At 39.5% G+C, this 22,589-nt stretch overlaps 1 protein-coding gene across 3 annotated transcripts in view; it reads left to right on the forward strand.

Annotated features, from left to right (window-relative positions):
• Positions 1-2,715: 2,715 nt before the first annotated feature.
• LOC136874358 (non-structural maintenance of chromosomes element 3 homolog) overlaps positions 2,716-22,589 on the forward strand; it is a 165,354-nt gene continuing 145,480 nt past the window's right edge. For all 3 annotated transcript variants that reach the window (XR_010860256.2, XR_010860257.2, XM_067148000.2), the window contains exon 1: positions 2,716-2,900. The gene's annotated coding sequence lies outside the window, so the exon portion shown is untranslated. The remainder of the gene's footprint in view (positions 2,901-22,589) is intronic.

Consider the following 22,589-nt stretch of genomic DNA (forward strand, 5'->3'; position numbering starts at 1 on the left):
GTTGCATAGTATCAGTAAGAAAACTCATTTGGTTGAAGAAAGCCCATGTATTTGACGATTCTCTACCACTGCCAGATTTTGTTTCGTTCATTTTTTTCAATTCTCTCCTAAACGAATCCCTGAGATTCCTCCATCTTTTCTTAAGTTCCTCAACTGCAATAGAAAGGAAAACGCAGCGAAATTATACAACGGTCAAGTGAAAAGGTAAGGAACTGTTGTAACAGATCCTTTGAGGTCCTGAAATTTACTTTACTACAATTCAAACTTTCTATGCTAATCATCGACAGAAATAAAATCAAATAACTTAATTTCATTGAATCACAAAAATCTAATGAAAACATTGAACATACTAATTTTTAAATAATAGCCGTTAAGTTTTTAATTAAATTATGTTGTAACTAGCTCACTGTGGATGCATTTTATTACAACATAACCACGTGCTTTGTATTTTGCAGGTACTTAGCAACTGGTTCATCTTTCAAAGCACTGGGTTATTCTTATCGGATATCAGATGCTACAGTCGGAAGAATTATTCACGAAACGTGTTCTGTGTTATGGGAAACATTACACAGTGACCATATCCCATTCCCTTCTGGCGAGCAAATTGATGAGATTGAATCACAGTTTTGGAGAAAATGGAAATGTCCTAATTGTGTTGGGTGTATAGACGGTAAACACATAAGAATTAAGTGTCCGAAGCAATCTGGAAGTATGTATTACAACTACAAAACATTTTTCTCTATCGTACTGCAAGCAGTGGTAGGAGCAGACTACAAATTCATTTGTATTGATATAGGGGTCTATGGGAAACAGAGTGATAGTGGGATTTTCGGGTACTCAAACTTGAATAAACAGCTGGAACATGGTGCGTTAAAGGTGAAATGCTTGAAAGAACTTCCTGGTAGTGATGTAACTGTACCACATTTTCTGATAGGGGACGGAGGATATCCCCTGAAGCCCTATTTGATGCGCCCTTATCCTATGAGACATTTAACACCCGAACAAGACATGTTTAATAAACGTTTATCGCATGCAAGACAAGTGGTCGAGTGTGCCTTCGGTATAATAAGCAATAAATGGCGCATATTAATAAAGCAATAGAAGTTACCCCCGAGAGAGCAGAAAACATTGTGAAATGTATTTGTTTATTACACAATGTGATAATAGACAGAGAAGGCTCACCAGAAATACATCCTTCAATAGAATCGACTAACAACCACTCTAGGTTTGCTAGCAGGGGTGAGAATAGGAGCAGTCTTAAAGCTACTGATGTGAGGGAAAAATTAAAGACCTATTTTGCTAATAACCCATAATGATCATGAATGTTAACAAAAACTGTTAATCTGAGGTCGTAAATATATGATCGCAACTGTAAGCCTACTTGAATCAGAGTTGTTAAATATAAACATAATAATGTAAATAAATATAAATATGAAATTAATAACATGGTAATTACATAATATAATGTACCTGATTCTTCCATTTCAAGTGCAACTTCCTTCCACAACTTCAATTGCACATTCCTCATGTGATACTGAGGCTCCTTCTGGTCCCACAGACATTTCCTTTCTTGAATTTAATTAATTAGTTTCTCACAATCCATTGCTGTCGTGTGTTGTCGCACGGAAAATCCAAACTGGACTGGATGACATGCGGCGTCGCACGTGTACGTACTACCAACCCGCTTCCAGTGGACGAGCTCCCACCCCTCTCCATCTGTTTGGAACAGTCCTGCGTTGTCGTGCGTATACAGACGACACTTCATCGCTACTTGTCGCATGATTACGCATCCAAAGGACGAGAGGCCTAAGCCTGGGTCTGCGACCACTTCGTGGAGGTGGCCCTTGGAGGAGCGGTCTGCGTCCACTTCTCAGTTCCGAGCCGCTTAGCCTGGGTCGCATAGTCGCGGTTCCAGGGGGTGGCATGCTCCACCTCCGTGGTGGCGTCGCTGGTCTCCGGCGTGGACGGGAGGACTAAGTCGGTATTAACCGCCTTATTCCTCGTCCATCGGTCCCTCCTGTCCGTCTGGATGGCGGCCGTGCTGGTACTGGGCCTCCATATGTAGGCGTCGAACATCCCTGGTGCGTCTTCCCTGCCTGGTAGCCAGATGACCTGGTATATCTGAGAGAGATCTCTCGCGATATTATCCAGGAGCTCCTGCCTGGGGTCCCTGATGATTAAGCCTCCCGGGAGGAAGCTCTCGACGCTCTGCGTAGGGGAGATCCTGGCCCCCTTGGACACGGGGTGGCGCATGAGGTTCAGGACTCCGTCCCACTCTTTGGCTGCGTCTTCCTCCGGCCGGTAGTAGACGAGGAGAGCCGAGTCCGCCGGGGTAGCATAGCTCTCTCGGAACTCGAAGCCGTCAGGGGGGTCGCACCCGTCCCTGTAGGCGTCCCAGTCCATCTCGTCGTCGTCCGCCGCTGTTGGCCTGGTGTCTCCTGCATGCCACACGTTCCTGGGGTCCGCACGCCTCTCGTTCGACTTCTTCACCCTGAAACAGAAAAAGCGAGCACTGAAAAGTGCTCAGCTCAGACAAGTCTGTGCAGGTAAATAAGTAGTCCAGAAGTGTGAGCATGTATGGGGCTCTTAAGAGCCCACACTTTCTCTTCTACTCGTTGTGCTATATGCCTGACACACGGCCGACTGGATCCTTCGCATCAAGATGGCTGTGTTATGAGCAAAGACGATGATACAATGACAGCTTTGGCGCGAATCGAGATTTCACACGCATTTAGACGAATGTGTTGTTTTGCATGTTCTAAACGTGATACTTTCACATTAATGTTTGATTGACAAGTAGGATATGTTGGTTATCTGGCATGGTGTATATTAACGTATTATCAGCTGGAAATTAATTAGTTTGTACTTTATAACTAGCAGAAAGTAGCATACGTCGTATGGTATGTAGAATTATTATTGTTTTTTAAAATGTTTGAGTTTGGTTATGTAAGGTTAGGAAACGGAAAATGCCAAATACAGAATAAAAATGCGCTTGGTAATGCAACTTGCATTTTGGGGGCTTCACCAGATTCCACGTCTCTGTATAATGCAATTTTTTCATGAATGTGTACAATTTCCATGTTTCCTTCAGCCTGTTTTAAAAAGAATGAACGTTATTATGTATATATATAATCATTTTTTAAATCTGTAACTTGACGATCTTGGCAAGGAACATTGACTCATTGTTATGAACCTGAAATTTTATGAGGTGGACTATAACTCTTCCTTCTATCATTTGAAGTAGGAGATCTTCATAGTTACTCCAATACCGAGCTCGATAGCTGCAGTCGTGCGCCAAGTATTTAGTATTCGGGAGATAGTGGGTTCGAACCCCTCTGTCGGCAGTCCTGAAGATAGTTTTCCGTGGTTTCCCATTTTACACCAGGCAAATGGGGCTGTACTTCAATTAAGGCCATGGCCGCTTCCTTCCCACTCCTAGCTCTTTCCTGTCACGTCGTCGCCATAAGACCTATCTGTGTCGGTGCGACGTAAAGCAACTTGTAAAAAAAAAAAAAGTTACCATACTCCGATAAATCTTCGTGGTAAATCAGGCACCACACCCCGTTCAGAGGTATGAGGTTCACTGACAGCAGCAATTGTGTCTTTATTCCTTTGAGTGAATGGCTGTATACCGGTAATGTCTCATTTTAAGTCTTGTCATAAAAGCTACATCTCGAGACTCAAAAATGTAGTTAGCTCTACGGAATATAAAAAATGTAGTTAGCTCTACGGAATATACTACATGCGGTATATTTTAAGACTTCATCGTGGAGTATCGAGACATAGGAGCGCAGATAAGCGGTGACGGTGAGCACAGTTTTGCAATGGCGAGCCGATCTTGTCAAGGAAGCAGCATGATTAATACAAACTAAACGGAACTGAACTTGCCAGCTATTTATAGATGTTCAAGACAAATAAATAAATCAAGTAGTAATTTAAACTCAACTCGCCAGTATTTGCAGATGATGTTGAAATTGAGCTGTGATGCAAGCTTCACATCTTGTAATGAGATTTCAAAACACACGTTGCAGTACATGGACACTGATGGAATACACACTGTTCCTAATTTTGATTTTTAAATTCCTCTGCAGTTTGAGGATTATTCCTGTAAATATTTCCTTTGAGGTTTTCCCATAGATAAAAGTTGAAGATGCTTAAATCAGGCAAACGAGGGGGCCATTAGCCTCTACTGATCATTGATCATCATCGAACACTTCCTGCAACCCTCACAAAGAGCTATGCACCGCTTGAGCTGTTGCACCATCTTGCTGAAAAGAGCCGTATCTTTTTCCTCGTTCAGTCAGTTCAGCAAAAAATGGTTTGGGAATGTTGTGAATATAACGGTCAGAAGTTATTGTGTCCTGAAAAAAATAATTCGCCGGGCAATAATTGCACACCATACACCCACTTTCACGTCATGCAGAGGTTTCAGCTGTAAACTGTGCGGGTTCTCTGTATCCCAGAGTTTGTTGTTCTGTGAATGGACATATCTACTTAAATGGTAACATGCTTTGTCACTCATAAAAAGAAAGTTTGGATCCACTATACCATCGTGAACACTATTCATTAGCCAATTGCAAAATCTTATTCTTGCAATAAAATCTGTAGGTTGTACGTTATGGACTGAATGAGTCCAGTAAGATCGTATATGTAATAATTTTGTTGCATTACAAGCTGATGAATGTGAAATACCCGTTTCCTGAGCTACTTTCCAAAGTGACTTGTGTGGACTGACTTGCAGTCTTGCCTGTATATCTTCTAACCTCTCTAGGGATGGGACAAATGCTTACTTTCCAGTATCACGTTCCTGTGTATCCGTTACAGTGTAGTGTTAGGTTGGAGCATTAGAATATAAAAGTACGGTAACATAGTACAAGTTGCAGGTCAACTTTTGGTAGGAACATCCACTATAACTGTCTCTTGCAGCCCCTAACTGCACCTTAGTGAGTACTTGTAAATAGCAACACTACATCTTCATCTCCCTTTCTTCTTTCCCACTCTCCCTTTCGTCAGCTTGTTACTCACATTCTTGACTATTCCTATTGTCGCGGCCACAAAATTAGGCAGGTAAGAGAAATTATGCTGTTGCCAAGGTTATGTAGCAACGGGCGAAGAAATGTCTAACTGAACACATCATCTCGGAGCGCGAGGCAAGTTGTTCTCTCTCAAGCTCCTGATGTTACTTCATACAATGATTCAAAACAAATTATACTACAAGCTTCAGAAAAGACTGTTGATTCCAGTGGTATAACTATTTTCCATATAAACCACTTTAAATAATTATGAAAAATAAAATCTTGAATGAGTAAGTTTAAATCCGTAGAATCATATATTGAAAATTTCAGTAAGCGGCCAAGTTTTTATTTCTTCAGCCAATAAAATTTCGTCTGCGGGAAAATGTAAAAAATCGCCTGACTTATATTTTTTATCTGAAACATATTTCCGTGAGTCTTGTAATTTTCCTGGAAAATGGCCCGGAAAGGGATCATGTAAATGTCGCTAGCTGAGGCAGTTAGTGGCGCGTGCACCAGCACAGGCTGCAGGACCCCGTAAATACTTTCGGATTACATATTAATCCATATCAGTTTTATTACATTATAAATATTTGAATACTGAATATTGTACCGAGTAATATAGGAAAAGAACTAGTTTAAATAATAGGTTTACATTAATTTACAATGAAGTAAGAATCAGTTTCTGGCTTGAAGGCAGTCTTAGTCACCGTCATCACTCATCAATCAATCAATCAATCAATCAATACTGATCTGCATTTAGGGCAGTCGCCCAGGTGGCAGATTCCCTATCTGTTGCTTTCCTAGCCTTTTCCTAAATGATTTCAAAGAAATTGGAAATTTATTGAACATCTCCCTTGGTAAGTTATTCCAATCCCTAACTCCCCTTCCTATAAATGAATATTTGCCCCAGTTTGTCCTCTTGAATTCCAACTTTATCTTCATATTGTGATCTTTCCTACTTTTATAAACGCCATTCAAACTTATTCGTCTACTAATGTCATTCCACGCCATCTCTCCACTGACAGCTCGGAACATACCACTTACTTGTAATAACACTTGAGACATACATACCACTTAGTCGAGCAGCTCTTCTTCTTTCTCTCAATTCATCCCAACCCAAACATTGCAACATTTTTGTAACGCTACTCTTTTGTCGGAAATCACCCAGAACAAATCGAGCTGCTTTTCTTTGGATTTTTTCCAGTTCTTGAATCAGGTAATCCTGGTGAGGGTCCCATACACTGGAACCATACTCTAGTTGGGGTCTTACCAGAGACTTATATGCACTCTCCTTTACATCCTTACTACAACCCCTAAACACCCTCATAACCTTTATTTACAATCTCATTTATGTGATTACCCCAATGAAGATCTTTCCTTATATTAACACCTAGATACTTACAATGATCCCCAAAAGGAACTTTCACCCCATCAACGCAGTAATTAAAACTGAGAGGACTTTTCCTATTTGTGAAACTCACAACCTGACTTTTAACCCCGTTTATCAACATACCATTGCCTGCTGTCCATCTCACAACATTTTCGAGGTCACATTGCAGTTGCTCACAATCTTGTAACTTATTTATCACTCTATAGAGAATAACATCATCCGCAAAAAGCCTTACCTCCGATTCCACTCCTTTACTCATATAATTTATATATATAAGAAAACAAAGGTCCAATAATACTGCCTTGAGGAATTCCCCTCTTAATTATTACAGGGTCAGATAAAGCTTTGCCTACTCTAATTCTCTGATATCTATTTTCTAGAAATATAGCAGTCCATTCAGTCACTCTTTTGTCTAGTCCAATTGCACTCATTTTTGCCAGTAGTCTCCCATGATCCACCCTATCAAATGCTTTAGACAGGTCAATCGCTCTACAGTCCATTTGACCTCCAGAATCCAAGATATCTGCTATATCTTGCTGGAATCCTACAAGTTGAGCTTCAGTGGAATAACCCTTCCTAAAACCGAATTGCCTTCTATCGAACCAGTTATTAATTTCACAAACATTTCTAATATAATCAGAAAGAATGCCTTCCCAAAGCTTACATACAATGCATGTCAAACTTACTGGCCTGTAATTTTCAGCTTTATGTCTATCACCCTTACCTTTATACACCGGGGCTACAATAGCAACTCTCCATTCATCTGGTATAGCTCCTCCGACCAAACAATAATCAAATAAGTATTTCAGATATGGTACTATATCCCAACCCATTGTCTTTAGTATATCCCCGGAAATCTGATCAATTCCAGCCGCTTTTCTAGTTTTCAACTTTTGTATCTTATTGTAAATGTCATTGTTATCATACGTAAATTTTATTACTTCTTTGGCCTTAGTCTCCTCCTCTATCTCGACATCATCCTTATAACCAACAATCTTTACATACTGCTGGCTGAATACTTCTGCCTTTTGAAGATCATCACATACACACTCCCCTTGTTCATTAATTATTCCTGGAATGTCCTTCTTGGAACCTGTTTCTGCCCTAAAATACCTATACATACCCTTCCATTTTTCACTAAAATTTGTATGACTGCCAATTATGCTTGCCATCATGTTATCCTTAGCTGCCTTCTTTGCTAGATTCAATTTTCTAGTAAATTCCTTCAATTTCTCCTTACTTCCACAGCCATTTCTAACTCTATTTCTTTCCAGTCTGCACCTCCTTTTTAGTCTCTTTATTTCTCTATTATAATAAGGTGGGTCTTTACCATTCCTTACCACCTTTAAAGGTACAAACCTGTTTTCGCATTCCTCAACAATTTCTTTAAACCCATCCCAGAGTCTGTTTACATTTTTATTTACCGTTTTCCACCGATCATAGCTACTTTTTAGAAACTGCCTCATGCCTGCTTTATCAGCCATATGGTACTGCCTAACAGTCCTACTTTTAAGACCTTCCTTTCTATCACATTTATTTTTAACTACCACAAAAACAGCTTCATGATCACTAATACCATCTATTACTTCAGTTTTCCTATAGAGCTCATCTGGTTTTATCAGCACCACATCCAGGATATTTTTCCCTCTGGTTGGTTCCATCACTTTCTGAATCAGCTGTCCTTCCCATATTAACTTATTTGCCATTTGTTGGTCATGCTTCCTGTCGTTCGCATTTCCTTCCCAATTGACATCTGGCAAATTCAGATCTCCCGCTACAATCACATTTCTTTCCATGTCATTTCCCACATAGCTGACTATCCTATCAAATAATTCTGAATCCGCGTCAGTGCTACCCTTTCCCGATCTGTACACTCCAAATATATCAAGTTGCCTATTATCTTTAGAAATGAGCCTTACACCTAGAATTTCATGTGTCTCATCTTTAACTTTTTCGTAGCTTACAAATTCTTCTTTCACCAGAATGAACACTCCCCCTCCCACCCTTCCTATCCTATCTCTACGATACACACTCCAGTGCCGTGAGAAAATTTCTGCATCCATTATATCATTTCTCAGCCATGATTCAACTCCTATTACAATATCTGGTAAATATATATCTATTAAATTACTTAATTCTATTCCTTTCCTTACAATACTTCTACAGTTCAACACTAACAATTTTATGTCATCCCTACTTGATTTCCAGTTCCCTGTTCCCTTAACACCGCTCCCTAGGCCATCCCGTTTCCCTGAATGTACCTCCCTATTACCCTTCCAAACAAATTTCCTAACTTATAAGTACCACTGCGGCTTAAATGAAGGCCATCTGAGCGCAGATCCCTATCTCCTACCCACCCATTAGGATCTAGAAATTTCACTCCCAGCTTCCCACATACCCACTCAATAGTCTTTTCTTTTGTCCCTTACTATTTCCTTGGCCCAATCGTCTGTTTGAACATCTTCCGCGCGACTGAAGCACTTTCCCCAATCTGCAGCAGTTACACGGTCGATGGCTTCTGACGTGAGTTTTTATATGCCCTTTATTTTGAATGTCTTGTTCCTCTCTGCCACTTCTCTCTTGACTTGAGCCCAAATCAATTCACATTCACTATCCATCTTTAACTGCCCTTACGATGCGAACTCAACAGCTGCTTGACAGGGAATAACTTGGGTAAGGTGGCCTGGAGCGGATGGGCTTCAGTTTGACAACACTGCACGATCAGCGTTGCCAATCCGTGCCCAAGGGTAAGCGACTTTCAACCATCTGTTGCTTCGCCATTCCCATATCTGACGTCAGCGCAGTTTTCCTCACTTGCCTAATTTGGTGGCCGCAACAATAGAAAATCTTTGCAGTGAATCATATACACTCCAAAAACTAATACTTTGAAACCTGCATTTGTAAAAATCGCTGTGTATTCCTAGATGTCCAAGGATCTGTATTTGAACAGACACTCGGACCTGACATTATAAAATATGTTGATGAACGAGTGTCATATACACTTCAAAACCTGCCAGAATAACAGGCCAAACGTAAGCAGAGTTTAATCCAGAACTCTCTTTTTTTTCTTTTTTACGTCGCACTGACACAGACTGATTTTATGGTGACGATGGGATAGGACAGGACTAGGATGGAAGCAACTGTGCCCTCAACTGAGGAACAGTCCCAGCATTTGCTTGGTGTGTACATGAGAAACCACCAAAAACCAGCTTTAGAGCTGCCGACAGGGGGGTTAGAACCGACCATCTTCAGAATACAAGCTAACAGCTATGTGACGCAAACTGTGTAGCCAACTCGCTGTGGAAATCCAGTATAAATGTCACCAAAATCGTCTTCTGCCATAGGATGAAGGTTGGGAATGTGCAGCAAATAACTGTAAGTGGCTTGTCCAGCGTCTTATTCTGTATAGGCATATCATTCTTTTTCCTTTGTACTGGTAAAAATTATGGTAACAGCTGTTGCTGCACTGCCTTGCAGGTTGCAGTCGATGACAAAATTCCAGGAGGGACAGATACACGTGATGGCACTTATGATGGCTTTTATTATTATTATTATTATTATTATTATTATTATTATTATTATTGTTATTATTCTGTCCCTTCTTACAACGCGTTTCTAGGAAACTGTTTCCCTTTAATTGAGTTTTTGTCCACGTCAATCGTATCAGTGTCTTTAGCTCTCTGTCCACAATACGGCTTGAAACACGAGATGCAAAGTGGAAAGATCACATGTAAAGTTCAACGAACTACGCTTCTGTATGTATCACCACCTGTAAGCCTAGCGTAAAGTACTTTGAATAACTAAAGAATATCTGTAACCAGCCAGCAAGTAACAGGGTAGAAATATCAGTACTGCCCCTAAATTGTTATAAAATATTCGTTCACGCCTCTGCTGGAGTGCGCCCTTAAAGCAAGCTGCTCTGCTTCCTAATATCTGTTAGCCAATCAGGATCTCCTACCATTCCCTTGATTTCGCTCCGTGAGTTCCTTTTGTATTACTGTCTCCGGTTGAACATATTATTTCTGGAACAGCTTACACTGATGGAATAGGATACTCTATCATGTTACGTTATGTAACTCCCATCTCTAAACCTCTCTAGTGTGAGAGCTGTTCTCCTTTGCTGTTTTTCTTATTGGTTACACAACCAGTATTATGCCACTTGTGAACGAGTTGATGCACGTAACATTTTGATGGTACTGTAGAACCGGGAAACTGTCTGCGGAATTTTTGAAGGCACCTTTTTACTGGTTTGTTCTTGTGCAAATAACACTCTGTCAAAAAATATTCTCTGTTCTGTAGTGTCCTTAACCATCGTGATAATAACCTTGCAACACACATTAAAAGTCCAATCGTTACTAGCAAACTGAGCAACAGAGCTAAACATCCTGCTACCTCAGTTATCAACACTTCTTATCACGCTAGGCTCGACACAAGTCGTGTGGAACTAGCTTGGAGATTCCCACGGCCTGTGAACGGAAGTGCAAAGTCCTTTTACTATACTCCTTGTAAAATGAAATAGGCCTACTGAGCAGGTGGCTGCACGGTTTGGGTCACATAGCTATCAGCTTGTATTCGGGAGACAGTAGGTTCGAACTTCACTCTTGGCAACCCTGAAAATGGTTTTCCGTGTGTACAAATTCTTACTTGGTACTAAATTATAAATTAATACACGTTCTAGATGGAAACCTTTTAATGAATTGGAAACCTTACATAAAACTATGCCATTACAGCTTCCTCAACAACATGAAGTCTATTTTCCACTCTAACTAGTCTTCCTATCCTGGCAGTAGTAGTAGTCCCTGGTAAGATATCCAGTATCTGATAGAATGGCAGTGGCTTTGGACTGTTGTCCTGCAGCCTGTTCCGAGAGTGGAGCTTCTATCCAAATTTGCAGACACCTCTAAGGTATACAGCCGCTGCACAGGCCACAACTTCTCCCCTCTCGTTATCTTCACTTTGCCTACCCTTACATAACCATCTGCCTCAGGATAGAGTTCCAGAGCAACACCAAGTGGCCAGTTGATCCTCTTCGTGTCACTTTCGACCAGTACCACATCACCAACCTTCAGTTTCTCTTGACGTCTCTGCACTCTCTGAATCAGCTGATCTAAATATTCATTGCAGAATCTGTGACGTAAATTTGCTCATAAAGTAAGTAGATTCTGCTGCTGCTATTGCCTGAGGAGTCCATTTCTCAAACCCATCTTCAGTGCAAGTGAATGGCCTGGAATTGCTTGTTGCTTTACAGTCGCATATTACAGTCTCCAACTTTTGATAGGTGAGCTGTGCTCTTCCTAAGTTTCTTCGCAGAAGCACTTTCAGCATTCTAACTAGACGCTCCCACCAACCACTCCACCTTGCAGCTGTGAGTGGATTAGAATTCCAATTTATCCCATGTACTGAGGAGAATGTCATTATCTCAGTCTAGTCCAGATTCTTCAAAGCATTGTTAGTATCAGTGAAATTCGATCCATTGTCTGTATAGATGATGTTAATTCTCCTTCTCTGAGCAATGAACCTTCTGAGAGCCATGATGAATGAATCAGCAGTGAGGGATTTTGCAAGTTCCAAGAGCCCTATAGATGGCGCATGTAAAGAGCACCACCTACACCTTCTCACCCCCAGTCAGATACAGGGGACCAGCTAAGTTGATACCTGTGACCTGAAAAACAGTAGTATATTTTACCCAATCCCTTGGCAGTGGAGTGAAAGGAGGTTCAGCAGCTTTTCCTGGGGGTTTCTTGCATGTGACACATTGAAATATTATTTTCCTGCTAGTCAATTTCTTCTCTGCCTTGTGAGTTTCTTCATAGGCCAGTTCTCCACATCTTGAGTCATTCTTGTGACATCTCTCAAAGAATCTCAACATCCATCATATCATTTGGACAGTCTTGGAGTAGTTTGAAAAATAAGCGAGTGATTATGTAAAGTTTGTCTTCTCACAAGACGTGCTTGAAACCTCACGTTTCTTTCTTTCAGCATTCACTTCTTCCTCCGATGTACACTAGCATCAGAAAGTTTAGACTCACCCATGAATTTTCACTTACCATGAAAGATAGGGGATATTTGTTGAAAATTAACATGGAAATACCTATGTTTTTAGAACTAACTAGTTTTATTACACATTTCACTAGATTTTTCTTTACACTGATCATTCACAGGGAGATAGAAACACAATCGCAACATCTTAAGCAATCGCACTGCCTGTTCTTCAATGTGTCCACCCTTTGCTTTGATTACTGCTTTACAGGTCCGTGGCATTCTAGTTGTTAATTTTTCCAAAGTCTCTGTATTTATACATCCCCAGGTTTCTAACAGACATTGCCACAACCCATCCACACTGCCTGGTGCCTTTTCTTTCACTTTCCTGTCAAGTTCTTCTCACAAAATTTCAATAGGTGACACATCGGGTGATTGAGGAGGCCAGACCATTAATTCCAATTTTCCTTCAGCTTGTTTCCTTTCCAGATACTGCTTGCACAAATGAGAGGTGTGTTTAGCGTCATTGTCCTGCCGTAGAACAAATCTTTTACCAATCAGCTTCATTCCAGATGGCACGGAATTGCGTGAAAGGATACGGTGAAATTGTTTCTTTTCCAGTATTCCCTCTACTTTCACCAAATCACCAACCTGATTATTTCTAAAACATCCCCACACCATCAAATTTCCTCCTCCATGTTTCACAGACTGAATTATGCAGGATTCCATAATCCTTTCAACAGGGCAGCGACAAACATATTGGCTACAATTGGAACCAAATTTTTCAAATTTATATATATCCAACCAAAGCACCCTTTTCCATTGTTCAGCAGTCCAGTTAGCATGCATTTTGGCCCATTGTAGCCTTTTCTGATTGTGTACATTTTTCAACAATGGTTTCCGTGCTGCTACGCCACCAAACAATCCCGCCTCAAGTAGACGATTTTTCACCGTTGTCACAGACACGGGTTGTTCTCTGGTTTTATTTATCTCTGAGCAAATATCTACTGCTGTACACCTTCTGTCACACTTGCTGAGGATTTTAGAAGTCTTTCTTGGACGTCCACTGCGTGATCGATCCCCATGACTATCCGTTTCCTCTCTGAGGTTCACTGCTCTGCAAACGCTGCACTCTGAAATTTTCAATTTTTCCACAATTTTTTGGTTCGACCACCCAATTTCTTTATAAGCACAAGCCGTGGCTCTGTTTTCTTGGGTTATATTAGCATTCTTCCCCATATCCTATTGTTTGATGTGTGTTGTTACCGTAGTTTTGCCCAGATAACAACAATGTAGAAAATAAACAGTCTGGTACAGAGATTAACATACAACTGCTCAGGATAACTTCTGTAGGTTAACTGTTGACCTCCAAGACAGCGAGGAAACAAGAAGGACAAGTAATCATGTGAGAGAGGCATGTTTATTACCTGGGAAAGGGCTGGAAGTTATCCAGGTAGAAGCAGGCAATAAGAGCTGGGGACCATAAATCTGTCAACTTGTTTGAAAAGATAAAATCTCGCAATATGCACTGAAATAGCTTTATGAAAGTGCTGAAAGCATTCATACATAAGTAACAGAACTGAAGTACCACTTATCATCACACAGAAAACAATTATTTAAGAAAAAAATTATTAATTTTTGTAGGCGAGTCTAAACTTACTGATGACTGGGAGAGTTGGCCATGCGGTTAGGTGCGCACAGCTGTGAGCTTGCATCCGGGAGATAGTGGGTTCGAACCCCACTGTCGGCAGCCCTGAAGATGGTGTTCCGTGGTTTCCCATTTTCACACCAGCCAAATGCTGGGGCTGTACTTTAATTAAGGCCACGGCCGCTTCCTTCCCATCCCTAAGCCTTTCCCGTCCCATCGTCGCCATAAGACCTATCTGTGTCGGTGCAACGTAAAACAAATAGCAAAAAAAAATTTCTGACGCTAGTATAGGTTCCTTAGATGTGGGCCATTCACTTCTTTCTTTAGCCATTGTGGTCCCTCCCACCATTGGCTCTCCTTTAATATCTTTGCATTGCAGCCTCTTGACGGAAGGTCTGCTGGGTTCAGAGATCCAGGAATATGATGCCACTCAGTAGAACAACAGTGCAGTTTGATCTCTTTGATCCAGTTGCTAACAAATGTATTCCATTGTCCTTCCTTTCATATTCAAGTGAGCACAACTGTTAAATCACTCCATTAGAAGATCTTGCAATCCAAAAGATCCAAACTCTTCTTTGGGTTGCAAGTCTAGAGGCTGTGACTGCTGCTAATAACTCAGTCTAGGAATCGTCTGTTGCTTTACTGGTTCCCCTCTTACTTTACATTCCACAAGACAAACTGAGACTTTCCCAGCAAACTCCGTCTGGATCCTTTGAGAATCCAACAGCCATTCATATGGTGCACATGTTTTATCCAGTCCCAAACTTGCCTAGTTATTTCTTTGGGTAGCTTGACATCCCAACCACATTTCAATTTCCAAGTCTGTTCCGGGATAATTTTTGGAATGAGAGTAGTTGGGCAGGTATAATCTACAGGATCAAACATTCTCTGAGTTATTGATAGTAGAGGTCTCTTCGTAATAGGTTGGCCAGGTAGTATAAGACCACTGATTTCACAAAACAAAGTGTCACTTTCAGTGACGCATGATACACCTGAATCGGTGACAATTTCCATTATTTTCTCAGCTAGATTAACAAACGTAGGAACAGTTGCCTACTCTCTAAGCACAAACTGTCCTGAGGCCATCAACTGAATAGACTCCCAAACAAATTTATTAACCGATTCTTCAAATTCTAGGCTAGTGGTGCAGTTGAAAATGGAAAATTAGTAGCCTATTTCCAGACATTCGACCAGGTTAGGTATGGAATGAATTAAGCCCCCATCTAGCGTAGATGATAGGAATTGTGCCAGCTGCTGAAGCTTGTAGCACGCCTCGGAACAATAATTAATAACTGACAAATAAAATGAAATGTTAGTGGAGAGTGTTGCTGGAATGAAAGATGACAGGGAAAACTGGAGTACCCAGAGAAAAACCTGTCCCGCCTCCATTTTGTCCAGCACAAATCTCACATGGAGTGACCGGGATTTGAACCCGGAACCCGTGGTGAGCCACGGAGGCTCTCTAGCAGTGAATCTCACTCCCAGCTTCCCACATAGCCACTCCATACTCTTATTTAAATCCCCAATCACCTTCCAGTCAGTGTCCCTCCTACACAGTATTCCACTGATAATAATTTCTGCTTCTTTAAACTTCACCCGTGTTGCATTTACCAAATCCCACACATCCCCAACTATGTTGGTACTTATACCTGCTTGTGTTACGTTATTAGTACCAATGTGAAACACTACCACCTTCTCCTTTCCCTCCTATACCTGCTTGTCTTACGTTGTTAGTACCAACGTGAAACACTACCACCTTCTCCTTTCCCTCCTCCTCCTCTTCTACTTTCCTCAACATCTGCCACAACCTAATTCCTGGACATCACTGTACCCTGGTTCCCTTTCCTCCACACACTTTCCCCCATGTCTAACAATGGAATCCCCTATGACCAGAGTCTCAACCCCACCCATCTCATTTGGTCCCCTCCCCTCCTAGTCAGTCCTATCTTTCCTGACAGCTGCAGAAGCTACTTCCACCTCCCTTTTCTACATCCCATGACCCTGTTCCACCTGTCTTTTCCTATCCACTACTCCGCATTTCCCTTTCCTACATTTTTCCTTCCTCCTACTTCCACACTTCTCAGCAACAGTTCCCTGTTCCTCATCTTCTTTTGTTTGTTCTACCTACAGTGACTCATACCGATTTCTCAGACACCTGTCCTGAATTCTGATCCTGAATGGAGCCCTTAGCCTGCAGTCTCCTTCCCCTTAAAACATTAGACCACCTGTCTTCTACAATCCCCCCCCCCTCTCCCTTTCCTTCTCATCCCTCTTTTAGACCCACTGTATCCTGTACATTGCTTGAGGGAGGCCTACTTTCCTTCCTGTCCTCTTAGAGCATCCTAATTATCTCCCTCAAACTCTTCAATTCCTCCCTCACACTCCTTAATGCCTGGCCACACCCACAGTTGCACTCCTTATCCATCCTATAATGAATAATGAAAAGAAAAGGAAAAATAAGATAACTTACTCTGTGCAAAGTAAAAATGAAAGGAAAGAAATATTGTCTAGGATAGCTCACAAAGATCACACGACAGTAAGGTAATTGATATAGGCTACAACTATAATACTAATTAATAGTACAATTTTTTCCCCGACAACACCCTAACAAGATTTAAATTGCTGTTATTACTGAAAAGAGAAAATAATACACAAGAATTACACAATTCTAAACTGCAGTTAAATCTACCCCAATTACTACAACATAATTCTAGTAAGTGAGTTACTACAGAAACTATACTAAACAAATATTTCACAGTAATAGAATAAACACACTAGTTTCTAATAAGGTACTATAATACACTACAATAATTTTAAACTACATCCAGACGTATTCCTAATTACAACAGGTTATTACTAAGCTCAGACAGAAAATGAAATTACAATAATTAAAGTTTGAAATTTGCAAGACTGCTCAAAATAATAGAATAAGCACTTCAGTTTCTAATAAGTTACTACAATACACTACATTAATTTTTAAACTACATTCAGACTATCCTACTTACAATAGGTTATTACTAAGCACAAATAAATGAAAATTCCAATTAGGCCTAAAGTTAGAAATTCGCAAGAACTACTCATGGATTACCAACAAAGTTAAATGCGTAGACAGATTAATATTAGTACTACTTTATCCTACTATGCTGTAATAGAAATGAAACCTGCCATTTGCACAAAGATACACACGAATATAACAGACAAGATACTATCTAATATGCCGTATCTACACTACAGTTTTCAACCGAAATGTGATTATGTGATTATTACAGATGGTAGATTACTATTATTTTTCTACTCTGTGGGACAGAGAATAAAAGTGTCCTTAAATGCTGAAAAATATGAGGTGGTTTACAATAATTTCTCAAAAATATTTGTCAAAACTTCGCCACAGACTTGAATTGCAATTATGGGGATATAGGAATTTCATAGGATAAAAACTTCATGGTTTGATCTGTACTGAATTGTGATCACAATAATAATTATTAAATTAATGTCATAATGGCCCACCTTTTCAATACTATCATGATTTGATTTGTTTATCATCAACAGAGTTATTAATTCTCCAATTACTGATGATATAATACATTCAAATAATAACAATATTAACAGCACTTACTACTACTACTACTACTACTACTACTAATTATAACTAAGCAATATAAAATATATACATATTTACAAAACACATAAGGAAGAAAAGAAACCATGAAAACAGAAAAGTGTTTAACATTTTAAATGACCGAAGAAAGGAAGTATAACTTTCAGTTACCAAATGCACAGAACAAGTTACAAGGAACAACACACTGTCTATTAAGTGTCCATAAGATATCTGCAAATTTCACTAGCTGATGAATGAAATATATCCACCAACCTGCTAATTTCGTTCAGGGATCTTAGGGCCTGCATAAACCAAGAGTTCCTATGTGATTCTGTTCTGCACCTGGGTAAGTGAAAGGTGACAGCCTATCAGGTGTTGCGGGAAGGAACATGAATTCGGAGCAACTGGAGTAAATTGGGACAGTCAAGGTAATTACCGATACATTTGTGTATGAAACATGCGTTGACATACCTGCGCCTAGTTCTAAGAGACTCAATACACATGTTTGTACAAAACAAATCATAATCTATTGATGACAGCTTGATACCCAAACAATTTTTACTGATCCATTTTGAAAATCTGATCTCTACTCGCTCTAAGGCATTAACTAAGTATTGCTGTGATGGGATCCACACTTCAGAGCAGTATTCTAGACTAGATTATATAAGTGAGAAATACAGTTTTCAAAGGGACAACAGATTTAAAACTCCTGCAATTTCTTTTGAGGAAGCCTGACATTTTAAATGCCTTGTTAACGATATTTAACACATGCTCATTGAAAGATAGACAATTTTGATTACTAAAAATAACACCAAGGTCGTTAATTTTATTAACACGCATCACTTCTTGATCCTTTATATGATAATTGAATACACTGACTTGCGATTTTCTCGTGAAGGATATTGCACTGCACTTTGAAATATTTAAGGTTAAATGCCACTTTTTGCACCAATCACTAATATTATTTATATCAGACTGTAACAACTCAGTCACTCGTCTTTTCAATTACCCTGTAGAGTTTAAGGTTATCAGCCTAGAGCAGGTAGTTACTTGAATGGATTTGTGATGGCAGATTACTAACAAATAGAAGGAAACACAAAGGCCCCAGTAGTGCCTTGTGGAACACCAGACATAGGCTGATAAGGACGAGAAATGATACCCGCGTATTTTACCCTCGTATCATTTCTTCGCTCCAGCAAGCCGGGTGCGGTTGTGTACGAGCCTCCTCCAGTTTGTCCTATCCATCCACAAATGCTGCTCATATATGTGATGCCAGTTCACATCTCTAATTCAAGGTCCTTCAATATCTGTTTTTCCCAAACATCACGAGGTCTTCCTCTTGGTCTCTTCCCAGGAACATTGTGGTGAAAGTATGTTCGAGGAGTCCTGTGAGGGTCCATTCTTTTCATGTGACCATACCATCGCAATCTCCAGCAAGCTTCTTTCCAATCCAAGCTGTTTGCGGATATCCACATTCCTTATTTTATCCACCTTTGTGTTTTGTGGACGAGAATGGAGGAACTTCATTTCTGTTGCCTGAAGACGACTCTTTGTTGGTCCAGTAAGTGTTGCTGCTTCTAGGCTATACGTCAGTCAATAAAGGTACCAAATATATTTTGTACAAGCTGATCTTGGAAACTAAAGGCAATGTTTTATCCCAAAGTATTTGACGTACAGTGTGATAGAATTTAGAAGCTTTCTGTATTCTGTTGTTAATCTCTTGATGTATGGTATTGTCTGATGACAGAACACTACCTAAATACTGGAAGTTGTCTACAATATCCATCTCCGATTCTTAGATGAACAGTTGGAGAGTTTCTACTCATCACCAAGCCAACTGTCTTCATTTTGCGGATTTTGAGACCTAAGGTTGTAAAAGCTTCATGCCAGAGATCTAGTCTAGTTTGTACTTCTGCTTCTGTCTCACCCCATACCATTACATCATCAGCAAAAACCAGGGCATTAGTTGTTGGATCCTTTCTTTTAACCGCTTTAAAAACTTCATCCATTATGATTATGAAGAGAAGTGGTGAAAGACAACTTCCTTGCTGGACTCCACTCTTTCTTTCGAACCAAACTGACCTTCCATCCTGGACCTGGACACAACACTTGGTTTCATCATATACGGTAATCATTGTACTCGTGCTATGATGTCATCGAGCAATTTATGTCTCAAACATTCCCGTATATGCCTGGGTGCTACATGGTCATATGCTTTCTTGATGTCCAGGAAAAACGTTATAAGTATTTTACCTTTCTCCCAATACTTTTCATAGAGCATTCTGATGGCAAAAATGAGGTCTATAGTCAATACTGTAATATGCAATATTATTGAATTACATTACTAAACTAGGGACTAGTTTCGGCCTCGGCTGGCCATCTTCAGTCTTAATGTAATACACCTAATAACTAAACAGATGTACAAACACACAATTGACATAAAAACAAATGTACAAACACACAATTGACATTAAAATCTGGGATGAACTATATGTAAAATTTGAAAAATAAATTAGGCTCTAAATTCTTAGCATCTTGAGTATGCTCATCATCCAGAATATTTCTTGCATTAATATTCATAGAATTGTTAGTTCCATCACTGCTAATTATTACAATTTTTATTGCAAAACGGGAACAGGTAAATGTTGATTCTGTAGTCAGATCGTCAATTACCAAATCTACTTGAGTGATGTTAGCAGTATGCAAGCCACTGGACGCCACTGTAAATAACCACCAGCTGACGCATAACTGCTAGATGATGTTTCCTCATGAGGTACACAACAATAGACCACGCACCACATGCTGCAACTTGAGGTTATCTTCATGGATACTGCAGTGTACTCCAGATGCTAAGAATTTAGAGCCTAATTTATTTTTTAAATTTTACACGTAGTTCATCCCAGATTTTAATGTCAATGTCAATGCGAATTTATACCAGCCACAAATTAAGAATGTGTCAGTTTTAACCATATCTTCATGTGCCGTTCTGACAATGTCCAACAGCATTTCAGCATCATTTTAACAGGCACTATGGGAACATTTCATTTTATATAGTTTGGTTGATATGGAAACACCATCTAGCAGTTATGTGTCAGCTGGTGGTTATTTACAGTGGCTTCCAGTGGCTTGCATATTGCTAACACCACTCAAGTAGATTTGGTGATTGACGATCTGACTACAAAATTAACATTTACCAGTTCCTGTTTTGCAATTGAAATTGTAATGATTAGCAGTGATGGAACTAACAATTCTATGAATATTAATGCAAGAAAGAGTCTGGATGATGAGTATACTCCAGATGCTAAGAATTTAGAGCCTAATTTATTTTTTAAGTTTTACACGTAGTTCATCCCAGATTTTAATGTCTGTTGTGTGTTTGTACATTTGTTTTATGTCAATTATATGTTTGTACATTTGTTTAGTTATTAGATGTATTACATTAAAGCTGAAGATGGCCAGCCAAGGCCGAAAGTAGTTCCTAGTTTAGTAATGTAATTCAGTAATATTGCATATTACAGAATTGGAAAGGTGGTCCATTACAAGATTAACTTAATAATTATTATTGTGATATAGAAACTTGATTATTATTATTAGCTAACTGCTCATAAATACTGAAAGATCGAGGGTGTGAAATATAAATTACGGATACTTTAACTGCCTACTGAGAACTACAAATGATCGGAATACAAGAATCAGCTGATTTTTATTTATATTTTCTTGATACACTACACCCTTTGTTCATGAATGTAGTCAACAATGCCAGTATTTGAATACGAAGAGCAACAATAATCAATATCAAGACGATGACTGTTAACTATTTCGCCAGTGAAATACTGTATATTCTTTGAAATCCTTTCATTAAACAAATTTTGCAACAGTATCGCATTATTTAAAAAGTTATTACCTTCGTGATAGATGGAACAGTTGAACTGCTATTTGAAATACCCTGTCAATAGCTTGCACTAATATAACTATTGCCAAAGTTATGACTAGGGGCCGTATTTTTTGGTAATAACGATATGCACGAGTTTTTTTGATACCTCCTTTCTTGTCTATATATGACTTCCCAGGTACTAAAAATACCGTATTTTAGCTAAATGAACTCGCGAAATATCGCGAAATTTGATTTATTGCACGAATTGCGCAAATAGTCACGAAATATACACCACTTGGAGAGAAAAATGCGAAATGGCACCGGAAGAGCTCTCCAATAAACGTTTAAATGCTTCTGAGGACTTGACTATCGTAGTTTCCTTCTCATTTGCTTGATAGCGCTGTATATTCTGCACACAAATGCACACAAAGCGGTACGCACTGTGTATGGAAAGTATGTGTGTTCAGTTCCGCGATCTCTAAGGCAGTCGATAAAAATCAATATCTGTTATCGATTACAGCAAATAGCGTTGTGGTCGTAACAAGATACAAGACCAATCGTAGATACAGCAGTGCGCAATGAGAGTTCGATACTTACGAACATTTATCGGCAAATATTCAACATTTAAGTATAAAAATGCCGAAAACTGAAGTCATAACAGGTTTTTCGAGGGCCGAAGAATACAACAGTGAGGGGTTCTATGTATTTGTTGCTGCAAGAAAGATTCTAATGTATCAGTAGTGTACCGGTAATATTCGTAAAGTTGAAACGTGCGATATGCACTGCAGAGAATCAGAATGAAGCTAATTAATATAATTCTAAGCGGCAAATAACAATCGGCGATACTTTACAGATCGTAAAGGTGTTGAAAAATTATAGAGAGCAATTTGTAATAGACACAAAAAAAAAAAGCATTCCTGCAAGCCAACATTCCTCTAGAAAAATAGGATAATCCTGGCATCAGGAAGAGAATGAATATAAAAGGAAAGTTTAAATAATACTGTCTTTACTGTAAAGTATGACGGTATTGGTAGGCCTATTGTAAATAAATCGCCTGTTTGAGTAGTAATACTGTTATTGTTTTT

This window comes from Anabrus simplex, chromosome 1 (genome assembly GCF_040414725.1).
Source record: "Anabrus simplex isolate iqAnaSimp1 chromosome 1, ASM4041472v1, whole genome shotgun sequence".
In the NCBI taxonomy this organism is placed as follows: domain Eukaryota; kingdom Metazoa; phylum Arthropoda; class Insecta; order Orthoptera; family Tettigoniidae; genus Anabrus; species Anabrus simplex.